The sequence below is a fragment of the Hemiscyllium ocellatum genome (assembly GCF_020745735.1).
Source record: "Hemiscyllium ocellatum isolate sHemOce1 chromosome 27 unlocalized genomic scaffold, sHemOce1.pat.X.cur. SUPER_27_unloc_39, whole genome shotgun sequence".
NCBI lineage: Eukaryota > Metazoa > Chordata > Chondrichthyes > Orectolobiformes > Hemiscylliidae > Hemiscyllium > Hemiscyllium ocellatum.
The window spans coordinates 219,823-231,835 of record NW_026867508.1 but is presented as its reverse complement, the minus strand read 5'-3'; positions in this window follow the sequence as shown (position 1 = coordinate 231,835).

Sequence of the window (12,013 nt, the reverse complement as noted above, 5' to 3'; positions counted from 1 at the left end):
CGATGCAAGAGGACTCTCAGATAAGGCCAATGAACTCAGGGTGCGGAGAGGTACGTGGGACTGGGATATTATAGCCATTACAGAACCGTGACCAAGGGAAGGACAAGATTGGCAGCTTAATGTGCCAGGGTACATGTGCGCTGGGCGGGACAGAGGTGGTGGGAGGAGGGGAGGGGGAGTTGCATTTTTGATTAAGTTGAGTATCACAGAAGTAATCAGATGAAATAACTGAAGGATCATCCAGTGAAGGCTTTGTCGGTGGAGCTGTGAGATAAGAAAGGAATGGTGATGCTATTAGGGTTGTACTATTGGCCCCAAATATTGAACAGGATTTCAAGGAACAAATATGCAGGGAGACTGGGGAGACTTGCAGGAGCAATAGAGTTGTCATATTAGGGGTTTTAACTTTCTTAACATAGTTTGGGACTGCCAGAATATTAAGGGCTTAGTTGGGGTGGAATTTGTTAAGTGCATTCAACAAAGTTTCCTCAAGCCGTCCATTCGGGAAGGAGCATAACCCTACCTACACTTGGAGAATAGGGTAGAACAGGTGACGGAAGTCACAATTCGGGAGCAATCTGGGACCAGTGACCATAGTTCTATTAATTTGAAAATAGTTATGCGGAAGGACAAAACCAATCCACAGTTTCAAGTTCTAAATTGGGGAAAGGTGAATTTTGATGGAATTAGATGGAAGCGCTCAGGGCTTGATTGTAGTAGTTTATTTGCAGGCAGAGGGACCTCTGGCAAGCCATTAAAAGTGAGATTGCTGAAGTTCAAGGTCTACATATTCGTGTGAAGGTAAAGGGTAGGCAGGAGTAGGGAACCCTGGATGACAAGTGATATTGCGGCTTGGACCAGGAAGAAAAGGAGGCGTGGCACAGGTACAGGCAGCTGGGATCAAGGGAATCTCTTGAGGTATACAGGGAATACAAGAGCTTACTGAAGAAAGAAATCAGGAGGGCGAGAAGGGGTTATGAGATAAGCTTGGCTGAGAAGATTAGGGTGAATCCAAAGAGGTATTTTAAGGATATTAAAGAAAAAAACAATAACTAGAGAGAGAATAGGGCCCCTCAATGACCAGAGTGGTCATTGAGGGGCCTACTCATGTACCCATCCAGATGCCTGTTAAATATTTTACTTGTACCAGCCTCCACCACTTCCTCTGTTAACTCATTCCATACACATATCATCCTTTATGTGAAAAAAAACCCCTTGGATCCCTTTTAAATCTTTCTCTTCTCACCCTAACCAAATGCCCTCTAGTTCTGTACACCCTGACCCAGGGAAAAGACTGGTCTATTTACCTCACAATTTTATAAACCTCTATAAAGTCACCACTCAGCCTCCGACGGTCCAGGGAAAACAACCCCAAACTATTCAGCCTTTCCCTTTCATTCAAACCCTGCAATCCTTGTAACATCCTTGTTAATCTTGACTGAACCGCTGCAAGTTTCACAACATCCTTTCAGTTCAGAAGCAAAATGGTGGAAACCTGAAATAAAAACCGAAAATACTGGAGATACTCAGCAGGTAGGGCAGCAGCTGAAATGGTGACAGATGCAGGAATGATTACAACCTTGAGCAGATATTTACATGATCATGCAAGGCACTGCAGCGTAGGTTACAAATGTTACTTGCTGAGTGGCAAAAAAATGGGACGACAGTAAATAGCTGCTTGATGACCAGCATCCATACAATGGAGTCATTATGCTCAACAATTTTGCATTCGAGCCTCCTACCTCATTTTGCTCAGTATTTCTCCGTGACTCTCTTTTAGGAAGCAGGCCAGAGTGGCAAGCAGTGAAGAATAACAAATTGTTATCCTACTGCCACAAAGCTAGAACCTTTTTTTCTAAAAGATGTTCCTTGACTCAAGGCGACTCTGTCCTTGATTGTTTTCAGAAAGACAATAAATCAGGCTGGGCCCCGATCGGTCTGGTTTGGTACAGAGATGGAAAGGATTTTGAGAAGTTTTTTTGTTTATATGTAAACAGATGAGCCTTCAGGCCAAAGTGATCATGTTTTAGAAGTGACCTGTGTGAGGAAAGGGAGTGGTTAACTCTTTAGCTGAGCTGAGCAGTTTAACTTCTGTCTGACATTGTGAGAAGTTCAACAGGGAGCTGTGTAGAAACTCTCTTTCTCCCTCTCTCTTTCTCTATCTCTACCCTTCAACTTCAACCTGTAAGCATGTGTTCCATTTACACTGAATTTTAAAGAGAATTTGCTTATGAGGACTGTTGTGTATATTTGCAACAGCATAGCTGGATAGGTTGAGTTCTGCAGGGGTTCTTTATTCTGTTTTTGTGTTTCATTGTATAATTTTGTAAATAAATTTTTGTCTATTTTAAAATCTAGTCGTCAACCGAGCTATCTTACTCCGGGTAATTTTCACTGTACACTGACCGAATCTAATTGTAAAGTTATGGACTGGGGCTTCTTGCTTAAGAGTGTTTTGAGTAGTCTGACCTCGTCCACAACTGATTAGTGGCTCTTTGTGGGATTTTAAACAGTGAGTGGTAGGTGCTAGGATCGTTATTTTGGCTGTTGGTTTGGTTGCTTAGACAAAGCTTGGGATAGTAATGGCTCTTTCAGTGGCTAAAACTTTTCTGGATGTGTTTGATTACTTAACAAATGATGTCTTAATGAGGAAATGGAGACCATCACACATTCAAGCAGATGAGGAATGGGCAGAGATGTTTTGCCAGTAGTGTATAGAAAGAAGGTGCTGCGATTGGCGCATGAGCTACCACTTGGAGTTCATTTCTGGTGAAGAAAACACAGGTTAAAATACAAATATATTTTTCCTGGCCTGGACTGCACACTGCTGCAATTGAATTTTGCTGGACGTGTCATACATGTCAGCTAATTGGAAAACCACAGACAGTAATAAAACCAGAAACTTTAATTTTATTCCCGCATTTGAGGAACCTTTCACAAGCGTCTTGCTTGATTGTGTTGGTGCCCTACCTTAAACAAAAAGTGGGAATAAGTATTTATTAACAATAATAGATGTGTTGACTTGATTTCCAGAGACAATCCCATTATGCAACATCACAGCAAAAAGGGTTGTAGAAGAATTACTTCTTTTTTTTTACTAGATACGGACTGTCAATAGAGATTCAGTCAGATCAGCTATCACATCCAGGCTATTCAAGGAGGCTATAGATAACTTGGGAATGAAAGTATTCAAATCTCCTGAGTACCATACAGAATTGCATGGAGCGCTACAGAAATGGTATCAAAAACTAAAGACCACGTTGAGTGATTATGGTCAGGAATGTCCAGGTGATTGAAATAAGGGAGTTCCATTTGTAATTTTTGCAATCAGAGCTGCACTGAATGAATTGACCAAATTCAATCCATTTTGAATTAACCTTTGGGCATGAAGTAAGAGAACCGTTAAAACTGAAAAAGGAGAAATAAATAAGTCAGAATTCAGAGTCCACTCATTTGGACGATGTGTCACATTTTACGGAATGATTAAATAGAGCTAGTGTGTTGGCAAAACAGCATTTAAAAGTATTGCAGCTTCCAATGAAACAGGAAATGGATAAGGAGTCACAAATTCGCCATTTTGCAATTGGGGATAAGGTATTGATGTTACATCCAGTAAGAGGTGAGCCTTTAAAAGCAAGGCTTAGTGCACCACATCAAATTGAGAAGAAATTGAATGAGGTGAACAATTGATAAGGACTCCAGACAGGAAGAAATCTCATAGAATGTATCATGTGAATATGGGCAGAAGGTATTTTGATAGGGACGGAAAGCAACAGGAGAATGTATTAATGACTACAGCTTAGAAGGAAGAACCTAGTTCAGAGGATTCTGAATTGGACATTCCTCAAATCAAATTGGACAATGAGGAAGCTGTCGAAACCTGGGATAAATTATTGAGTTACCTTCCACAAGAAATTCGAAATGACCTGAAAGAGTTATTACTATCAAATGGGGAGATACGTGGAAATAGAATGGGAAGTACTAACCTAATTGCGCATCATGTAGATATCGGAGATGCTGTTCTGATTAAGCAACATCCTTATAGACATAACCTTCTAAAAATGGCACAGGTTCAGAAGGAGATCGATCGCATGCTCCAAGATGGCATAATCGATGTGAGTTACAGTGACTGGACCTCACTCATAGTCATGTTGCCAAAGCCAGATGGTACCCAATAGTTATGTGTGGACATTTGCAAAGTTAACGCCATTACAAAGACGGATGCATATCCAATTCCATGGTTGGATGACCGTGTCGAAAAAGTGTGACAAGCAACTTACATTTATAAGTTGGATTTGCTCAGAGGCTACTAGCAAGTACCTGTGTCAGAGAGTGCGAAGGCAAATTCAGCGTTTGTAACGCCAAGTGACTATATCAGTTCAAAGTCATGCCATTTAGTATGAAAAACGGTCCATCCACATTTGAATGATTGAGTAATGAGGTCATTGCCAGATTATCCAAATATGTGGTGCATATTGATGACCTGGTGATTTTTAGTCACTATGGAAGAAACATTTACAGCATTTATTGGACATGTTCGATCGACTTTGGAAGGCAGGCTTGGTAGTAAACCGAGCTAAAAGCGAATTTGCCAAAGTCCAAGTAACCTTCTTGGACATGTCAATGGACATGGACAAATTACCCCTCGGGATGCAAAAATGAAGGTAATTGGGGAATTGCCCACACCGGCAATGGAAAAACCATTACAGGAATTGAACCCATGATGTTGGCATCATCCTGTATCACAAATAAGCTATCCAGTCATCTCAATATCCAAACCCCGTACACTGTGATTTCCAGAACTGGATGCACTCAACAAGTTTAGACCAAACCAGTCTTTCATGCAATTTTAACTTCATTTCTTGGTAGTTGAAATCTATGGTCCAATTGATAAATTTATTAACTGCTCAAAATTCAAAACAAAGTTTCAATCTGCTTCTCAACGTTACAGAGACTCAACTCTCATGAAACAACATAGGTTTAATGTCGTTAACAGAGAAGCGCATTTGACGTGAGATTACACGTTTTCACACCACGATTAGTTCGAATATCGAATGCACTGCCTGGAATTATCTTAGTTAAAAATCACATGGCATCAGGTTATCGTCCAACAGGTTTATTTGGAAGTACTAGCTTTCAGAGCGCTGCTCCTTCGTCAGGTAGCTACAGGAGTAAGATCATAGGACACAGAATTTATAGCAAAAGATCATAGTGTCAGACACTGATGCGATATATTGAGCAAATCTAGATTGCTGTTAAATCTTTCATCTTTTAGTATGGGTTGCAGGTTTCGATGCATTAATAAGTAAATCCCAGAATTGCTTTCAAATCAGATTCTGGAGATAGTTTCAGGTTTTATATAAAAATAGATGACATCTCAGTTCAGACAATGCATTAAAGGTATGAGTCTTGGGTCTATTTGTTTCCCAGTCTGGTTTTGCTTCCTACGTAGGAAAGTATGAAATGTCACATGAACTATGACGAAAAATATTGTTTGCCGACAGATTATGTGTTTTAGAAGGAAAAAGAATGCAGCTGCAAATACAATTCTGCAAATTCAAATTGAACTCATAGACTTATATAAGGCATCATTGTATGACACTATGATCTTTTGCTATAAATTCTGTATCCTATAATCCCTCCTCACTAACTACCTGATGAAAGAGCATCGTTCCGACAGCTGTTACTTCCAAATAAACCTGTTGGACTAGAACGTGATGTCAAGTGATTTTGTAACTTCATCCACTTCAGTCCAACATCGGCGCCTCCACATCATGGAATTATCCTGAAAGTAGGTTTAATTGAAACATTGAAAAAAGTAGTGAATGATTATTTGCAATAAAGTCATGTGCACGCTCCTGGAAGGAAGCAGGAGTATGGCCCAAGGCAGTGATGTTCATTTAATGAGCCGTTGGAGATCCGCTGTAACCATTGGCTTTTGTTTGTACCAAAACGCTTCTGTGATATCACTCTGATCTCAGTTCGTTTTTCAAACACTTTCATGACAGACCATTTCCAGTTCCTATACAGAATACATACATGACACCAGAAGCATTGACTCTCCTGCTCCTCAAATGCTGCCTAACCTGCTGTGCTTTTCCAGCACCACACTTTTCGACTCTGATCTCCAGCATCTCCAGTCCTCACTTTCTCTCAGTTACTGAATACATCGAAACCGGAGAGCTTAGACTTCTTCAACCTTTGATGAACTGCAGATTTCGAACCGAACAGTCCTGTTTTAGAAGATGGGCAGTGGTATCCTGTTCTATAAACTGGCTGATGCACCTTTGTAGTGTTGCCATGGAAAGTGAACGTGACCAGATAAACGAGCCATACACATGGGCTGAATTCAGTCTAAATTGCAGCTTTATTTCAGATCAGTCAATGTACGAACAATGCACGAATATAAAAGCACTCAACGACCTTTATTACACTATGCAATATTAAACTTAAGCATTAATGGTAGAAAGAAGAATCACTACTGCGCTCCAACTAATCTCTCACTCAAGCACCAAAAGACTGATTTAATCCGCAGTGGGTCAGCTGATCAGATCATTTCGGTGTCAGGATTTCTACTTGATTGATATCTCCAAGAACCCGGCCATCACGAACGTTGGTCTACAGTTATCACTCTCCATTCATTGAAACACCAGTCCTTTTCTTCCATTTTCTGGAAATTGGCTTGAATCAAGCACAACTTACTGGACCGATGGTCGCAGACAAAGCAGTCACCGTCCGCTCTTTTGTTATCACATGATTTTCTCCTCTATTGTTGGTCATGATACATGATTTACTCTTGCAATTGTTTCCTCTTTTGTCTGTAGTTTATTCTATTCAATTGGCCTCAATGTGCAACTCTGGCAAGCTTGGGTATTCCAGTGAGGTAAATCCAGTCATGTCTTAAAGTCAGTAAACCACCATGACCGTTTCCCTCATGCTGTCAAATACGGTCTCAGCCATACAGCGTGCAACCACGCAAGGAGAAGCTCGATGATGCTTTTAAGCCCTAGTCAAGTCTCGCAATAGACTTCCAATTTCTGGCGTTCACACAATGTATAACCAAAAGAAATCTCAACAATGGAAAAGAGACGTCATTCTGAGCAGACAACGTTGCAAACAGTAGATTGATTGAAAGAAGTACAAGTAAAACGTTGCTTCACCTGGGATGTGTGCTTGAGGCTGTGAACAAAAAGGAAACAGGAGGTGAAAAGGCAAACATGATACTTTCTTCAATCACCTGGAATGTGCAATTGGAGCATGAGAAACCATAGGAGTGAGATAGGCATGGATGAGAGTGCCATGGACGTAACAATTATTATGTAACGTTGGTGGTGGCAGTTTTATATTGCAAACGTTGGAAATGGTGGACAGTAATAGTTTAAACGTGGAAATTGGTGAGTTGGTAAGTGAAAACAAGAAGAACTGTATTTCTTGGTGATATCAGATCTGTGGAAAATGGGTCAGGGGCTTAAGGTATACGAATCACAGTGGGGAGGTAAGTAATGCAAAGAGGCAATGTCGGAGGCACCCCAATGGAAGGGGAATCATCCGAATATGCACGATAGTAATTGAGAAACTGGGAGAATGGAATGCAATCCTTGAAGAAATCAGAGTGTGAGCAATTTTACTGGAGTGTTGATTGTTTTGTCCTTGTTATTAATCGAAACTATCTATCATGAAAAATGAAAACACAGTTGTTTGACTCAGCTTGCTTCCTTGATTTCACTCCTCGTTTCTGCTCCATCATCGGTCGAATCTGCATGCTCGAATCCCTGATCCAGTATGTGGATAGAGGTAACCACAAAGCAGAATCTAACTTTATAAAAACCGATGCATTTCAGTGAATTAAAAGCAGGACAGAATGAATTAGAGCCAAATCGTGACTCTTATAAAGGTAACCATATCCTAAGTCATTGATGAATGAAACTTATATAAACAAAAGCACTCTCAAGTATGAAAAAACAAGTCACATGGCACAACAAGGAAGCAAAGCTATGAACAAGGTATTTAGAACTTTATGCATCCCTTTTCTCACTCTGGTCCCATCACACAATGATCAACATAAGTATATTAACTTTCTTAGTAAGAAAATTAAGATTGGCAAGGAACTGTTCTTGCTACGTTTCCACCCTAAAGATAGTCCATCCAATAACATTCTGTTCTTCATTCAAATCCGTGTCTTTGGAGCCATCGTGAGTACAAGGCTAATAAGCTTAAACTTTTGCCTCCTTCTCACAAGGTTTAAGTTCTGTCCTGCCAAGAAATAATTTCTCTGCCAGCCCTAATACCAATGCCTGGCATGTCTATATCCAAGCATAACGGGATAATTGTTCATGGTAGTTAGGGATTTAAATGATAGAGTTGTATATCGTCAGCTCATAATTTTTACCTGTATATGGAAACTATTAATTTCCAATAAATATTGATTCCCATTAAACACAGAAACCTGCTCAATGCTTTATGTTAAATTTAGCCTCAAGGACAGGTAAATCAGGAGATGATGTGAACTTTGATAAATTCTTTAAGATTTGGGACATTCCAGGAACAGCAGGTCTTTTGGTGGTACAGGCATTCCAATTATCCAGCTGCATTTGGAAATCTAAACATTTCAATTTCTAATGTTATATGAGGTCTCACCGCAATTCGGCATTCGTATCTTTATCTCTGATACTGAAATCAGGTTCCTAATTTTCTAAGCAAAACCGGCTGCACTTCAGAAATGCTCCACTACCTGAAACACAATTCGAGATATTCTCAGCCATGAAAGGTTCTTTATCAATGTCCATCCCTTACTTAATGTTCGGACCTTGAGAATCAACGAAAGTTTTACACCAAATAGTGGGCTCTGCCTTTTGCAGAAGGTAATTCCAAACACTGACAACCCTCTGCAAGAAATATTTCTCTCATCTCTGTCTGAAATTGAAAGTTCTTTCAAAAGTTGATATGTTCAGATAATGACCTCTAGCTCTACTACATTTCGAAAATCGGAAAATATCCCTTGAAAATATTTTCAAGAAAACGCCACAAAAAAGTGATACCTTCCCAAATATCTGCTGAATTTGCAAGAGCATCGATTCACCAGCAGAAAGTGGCATTGTATCATTTGAATCAGAAAGCAGCAACAAGGAGCGATGCTTTTACACTGAAAATCATTCAATCTCAAGCCAAACGTATCTCCCATTTTGCACAGAGATGAAAGTGCATATATTCAAAGACATACACACGCGCACACAAACGCACATGCACACAGAGGATATGCATACGTATACACAGAAGGAAAAACATGAGTCGTCAAATGAACTGCGCAAATACAATGTGACGGACCAAATCAAACCAAACCCCATCAAAATATAGTAAGCATAGATCCTAAGTTTTTCTTTTTTAAAGATAAATGGAAGGCATTGCGTTCCAGATGTAGTTCGATTGGTCAAAGTTCTTGTCTTTAGGCAAGACACGTTTTATTTTTACACTGTAGTTAAAATACAGACAGAAAATAAAATAAAATAAAAGAATTGGCTTGACTGCTACTCCATCGAAGTGCTTAACTAACTATTCCAATATCTTAACGTCCCATGACACAACCTTATCAAAGGCAAATTCAGTAACATAGACTGTTGCACATGCAACTCACTCTGTGGTGAGAAATTTAAAAATCATACAACACCCGGTTGTAGTCCAACAAGTTTAAATGAAAGTACAAAATTTTAGAATGCTGCTCGTTCGTCAGGTAGTTCGTGACAGGCAGGAACATTGAACACAGAATTTTCAGCAAAAAAAATCAAAATGTCGTGCAGCTCATGCCACTATCTACCTGAGGAAGAATCAGGGCTCCAAGATCTTGTGCTTTTAAATAAAACTGTTAGACAATAACCTGGTATTGTGCGATTTTTAAGTTTGTGTATCCCAGTCAAACATCGGCACGTTGACATTGTAGTGTGAAAAAAAAACTACTTTGCAATTTCCAGAGAATTCCACTAGAAGGCAGTGAGTGTCTGCAATGAATATCGAACTGGAGGACTGGAGCCAGAGTGACCTAAACAGAGAGAGACAATCAACAAGACACAACCACTTCCTTAACTCAGACAGGAAGTTGGCTCAAAGTGAGACTTGAGGAGGGTTCTTTTTATCCTTGTTAACACTTAATATTTATTTCCTGGTTCTAAACGGAGCTCTGTGAACAGCTGCTTAACTCTACTTTTCATTAATTTGACAATGCTTCAGATTTACAAAGTCATTTTGTTGCTTCCCACATTGACCTGCTTGGAAATGATTGGAGAAGATCAAGTATCGCAACGTCCTCAGTGGACAGTTGTTAATGAAACGGGAACCAAGTTCTTCAACTGCTTCACACCACTGCAGTTATCACGATGCGTTGGTACAGACAGCTCCTGAGTCAGCCACGTTAGAGTCTTGTGATGAGCACAACAGAAGCTGATTAGCACAACATGATCACCACTACAACCAGTGCAGACAACAAACACCGTACCCTAACTGTGAGCGACGCCACATTTAGTCATACCGCCACTTATCTCTGTGTGACCAGTGCACAGTGTTACAAACAGATGGACTCACTTAACATAAATGTACACTTAGTGGAAGGACCGCCATCCTGGTTTTGATGTATCAAGGTTACGAATGCGATTATGATGGTTAAGGGGAATGAGAAGTAAAATATAAAATGTGCAGAAACAAGATGTAAACAAGTCAGAAGTGAAGAGAATTGGAAATGTGCGTGGAGATAATGCACGATCATGCATGAAATCAAACAACAGTAATGGAAAGAAAGATAAATGGGAGAAATACAGCAATAATACTTGCAAAGGACAGAATGATGAGAATCCATTCAAGGAGAAATGGAAGAATGCAAAGTATAACGATTGTGATGCACAGATATTAAAGATCAGAATTAATCATAAATCAATGAAATATGAAAGAAAGTGGCCTTTCCTTTAACATTACTGACATTTTACTAATAGTTACACAATCCAATTGTCTCGAAAACGATTCACAAAAACCTATAATTCGATACCACGTCTCGTTACTTTTTTTTTGATTTTCTGATTGTGCAGCATTTCTGGAGATTTCAGTGACCATGGATTTGTTCAGGATTTCTATCTCTTCTAAAGTCTCTGCATCCTTTTGTTCTCCCCACGTGGTTTTGCACTTACGTCATCTGTAAACTTGGCAGGATTACTTGCACTTCCGACCATATTTGAAGCTGCGGTAATGTGCATCTCTGCTCTCTCGTCACTTCCATTCAGATCTAAAGAGACACTACACAAATGTCTATTTAAAGATCCGTTATGCCATTTGAGCGCCGTTGGTAAAGCAGATATTTGGCTGTAATATTCCTTCAAAATGAGGCAGCGAACCATATTCTTTCAGGAACTACAGAGAATCTGGCATTGGTACATCAGTTACATTTGCAATGTCGTAAATAAAAGCTAAAGTGAATTCTGTTTATATTTAATCTCACCAGTTAATACAGCAAAAATAAAAAGATCACTCTCATTTAGATAATAACGAAGGTAGCTGTTTATCCACCTCATCACTAAGCCCGAATTCCTCAGACCCACTGACCGTCTGCATGGGGTGAAGGAAGCTCGCATAGTCGGACAACAACTCTGTCAATTGGAGACCTCCATTTCTGATCCTCGAGCAACATGATCTGTGTTCCTTCTCTGACTTTGACTGTTGAAACATAAAACAATTAATTGCCGAAATTGGTTAAAGGTCTCTCGGAAATCCTGTTGTCTGCTGAATAAATCCACTTTGTTCCTTTCTCCTGCGTTCTTATGAAGTGGCCATATTTCTCAAAGAACTGGTTCCATTCTTTGAAACATGCCTCAACCAAAGCCTCCAAACATCAATTCGATTTCACGATGTTCGTTCAATACTGGTATGTGTTCTGTTCGCAGGAGGAATCCTGGACAATCATTTCCACCTCCCATGAAAAATATCCCAACACATTTCGAATTGACAATCTCCACTGCATCTGCCCACCTCACAATGT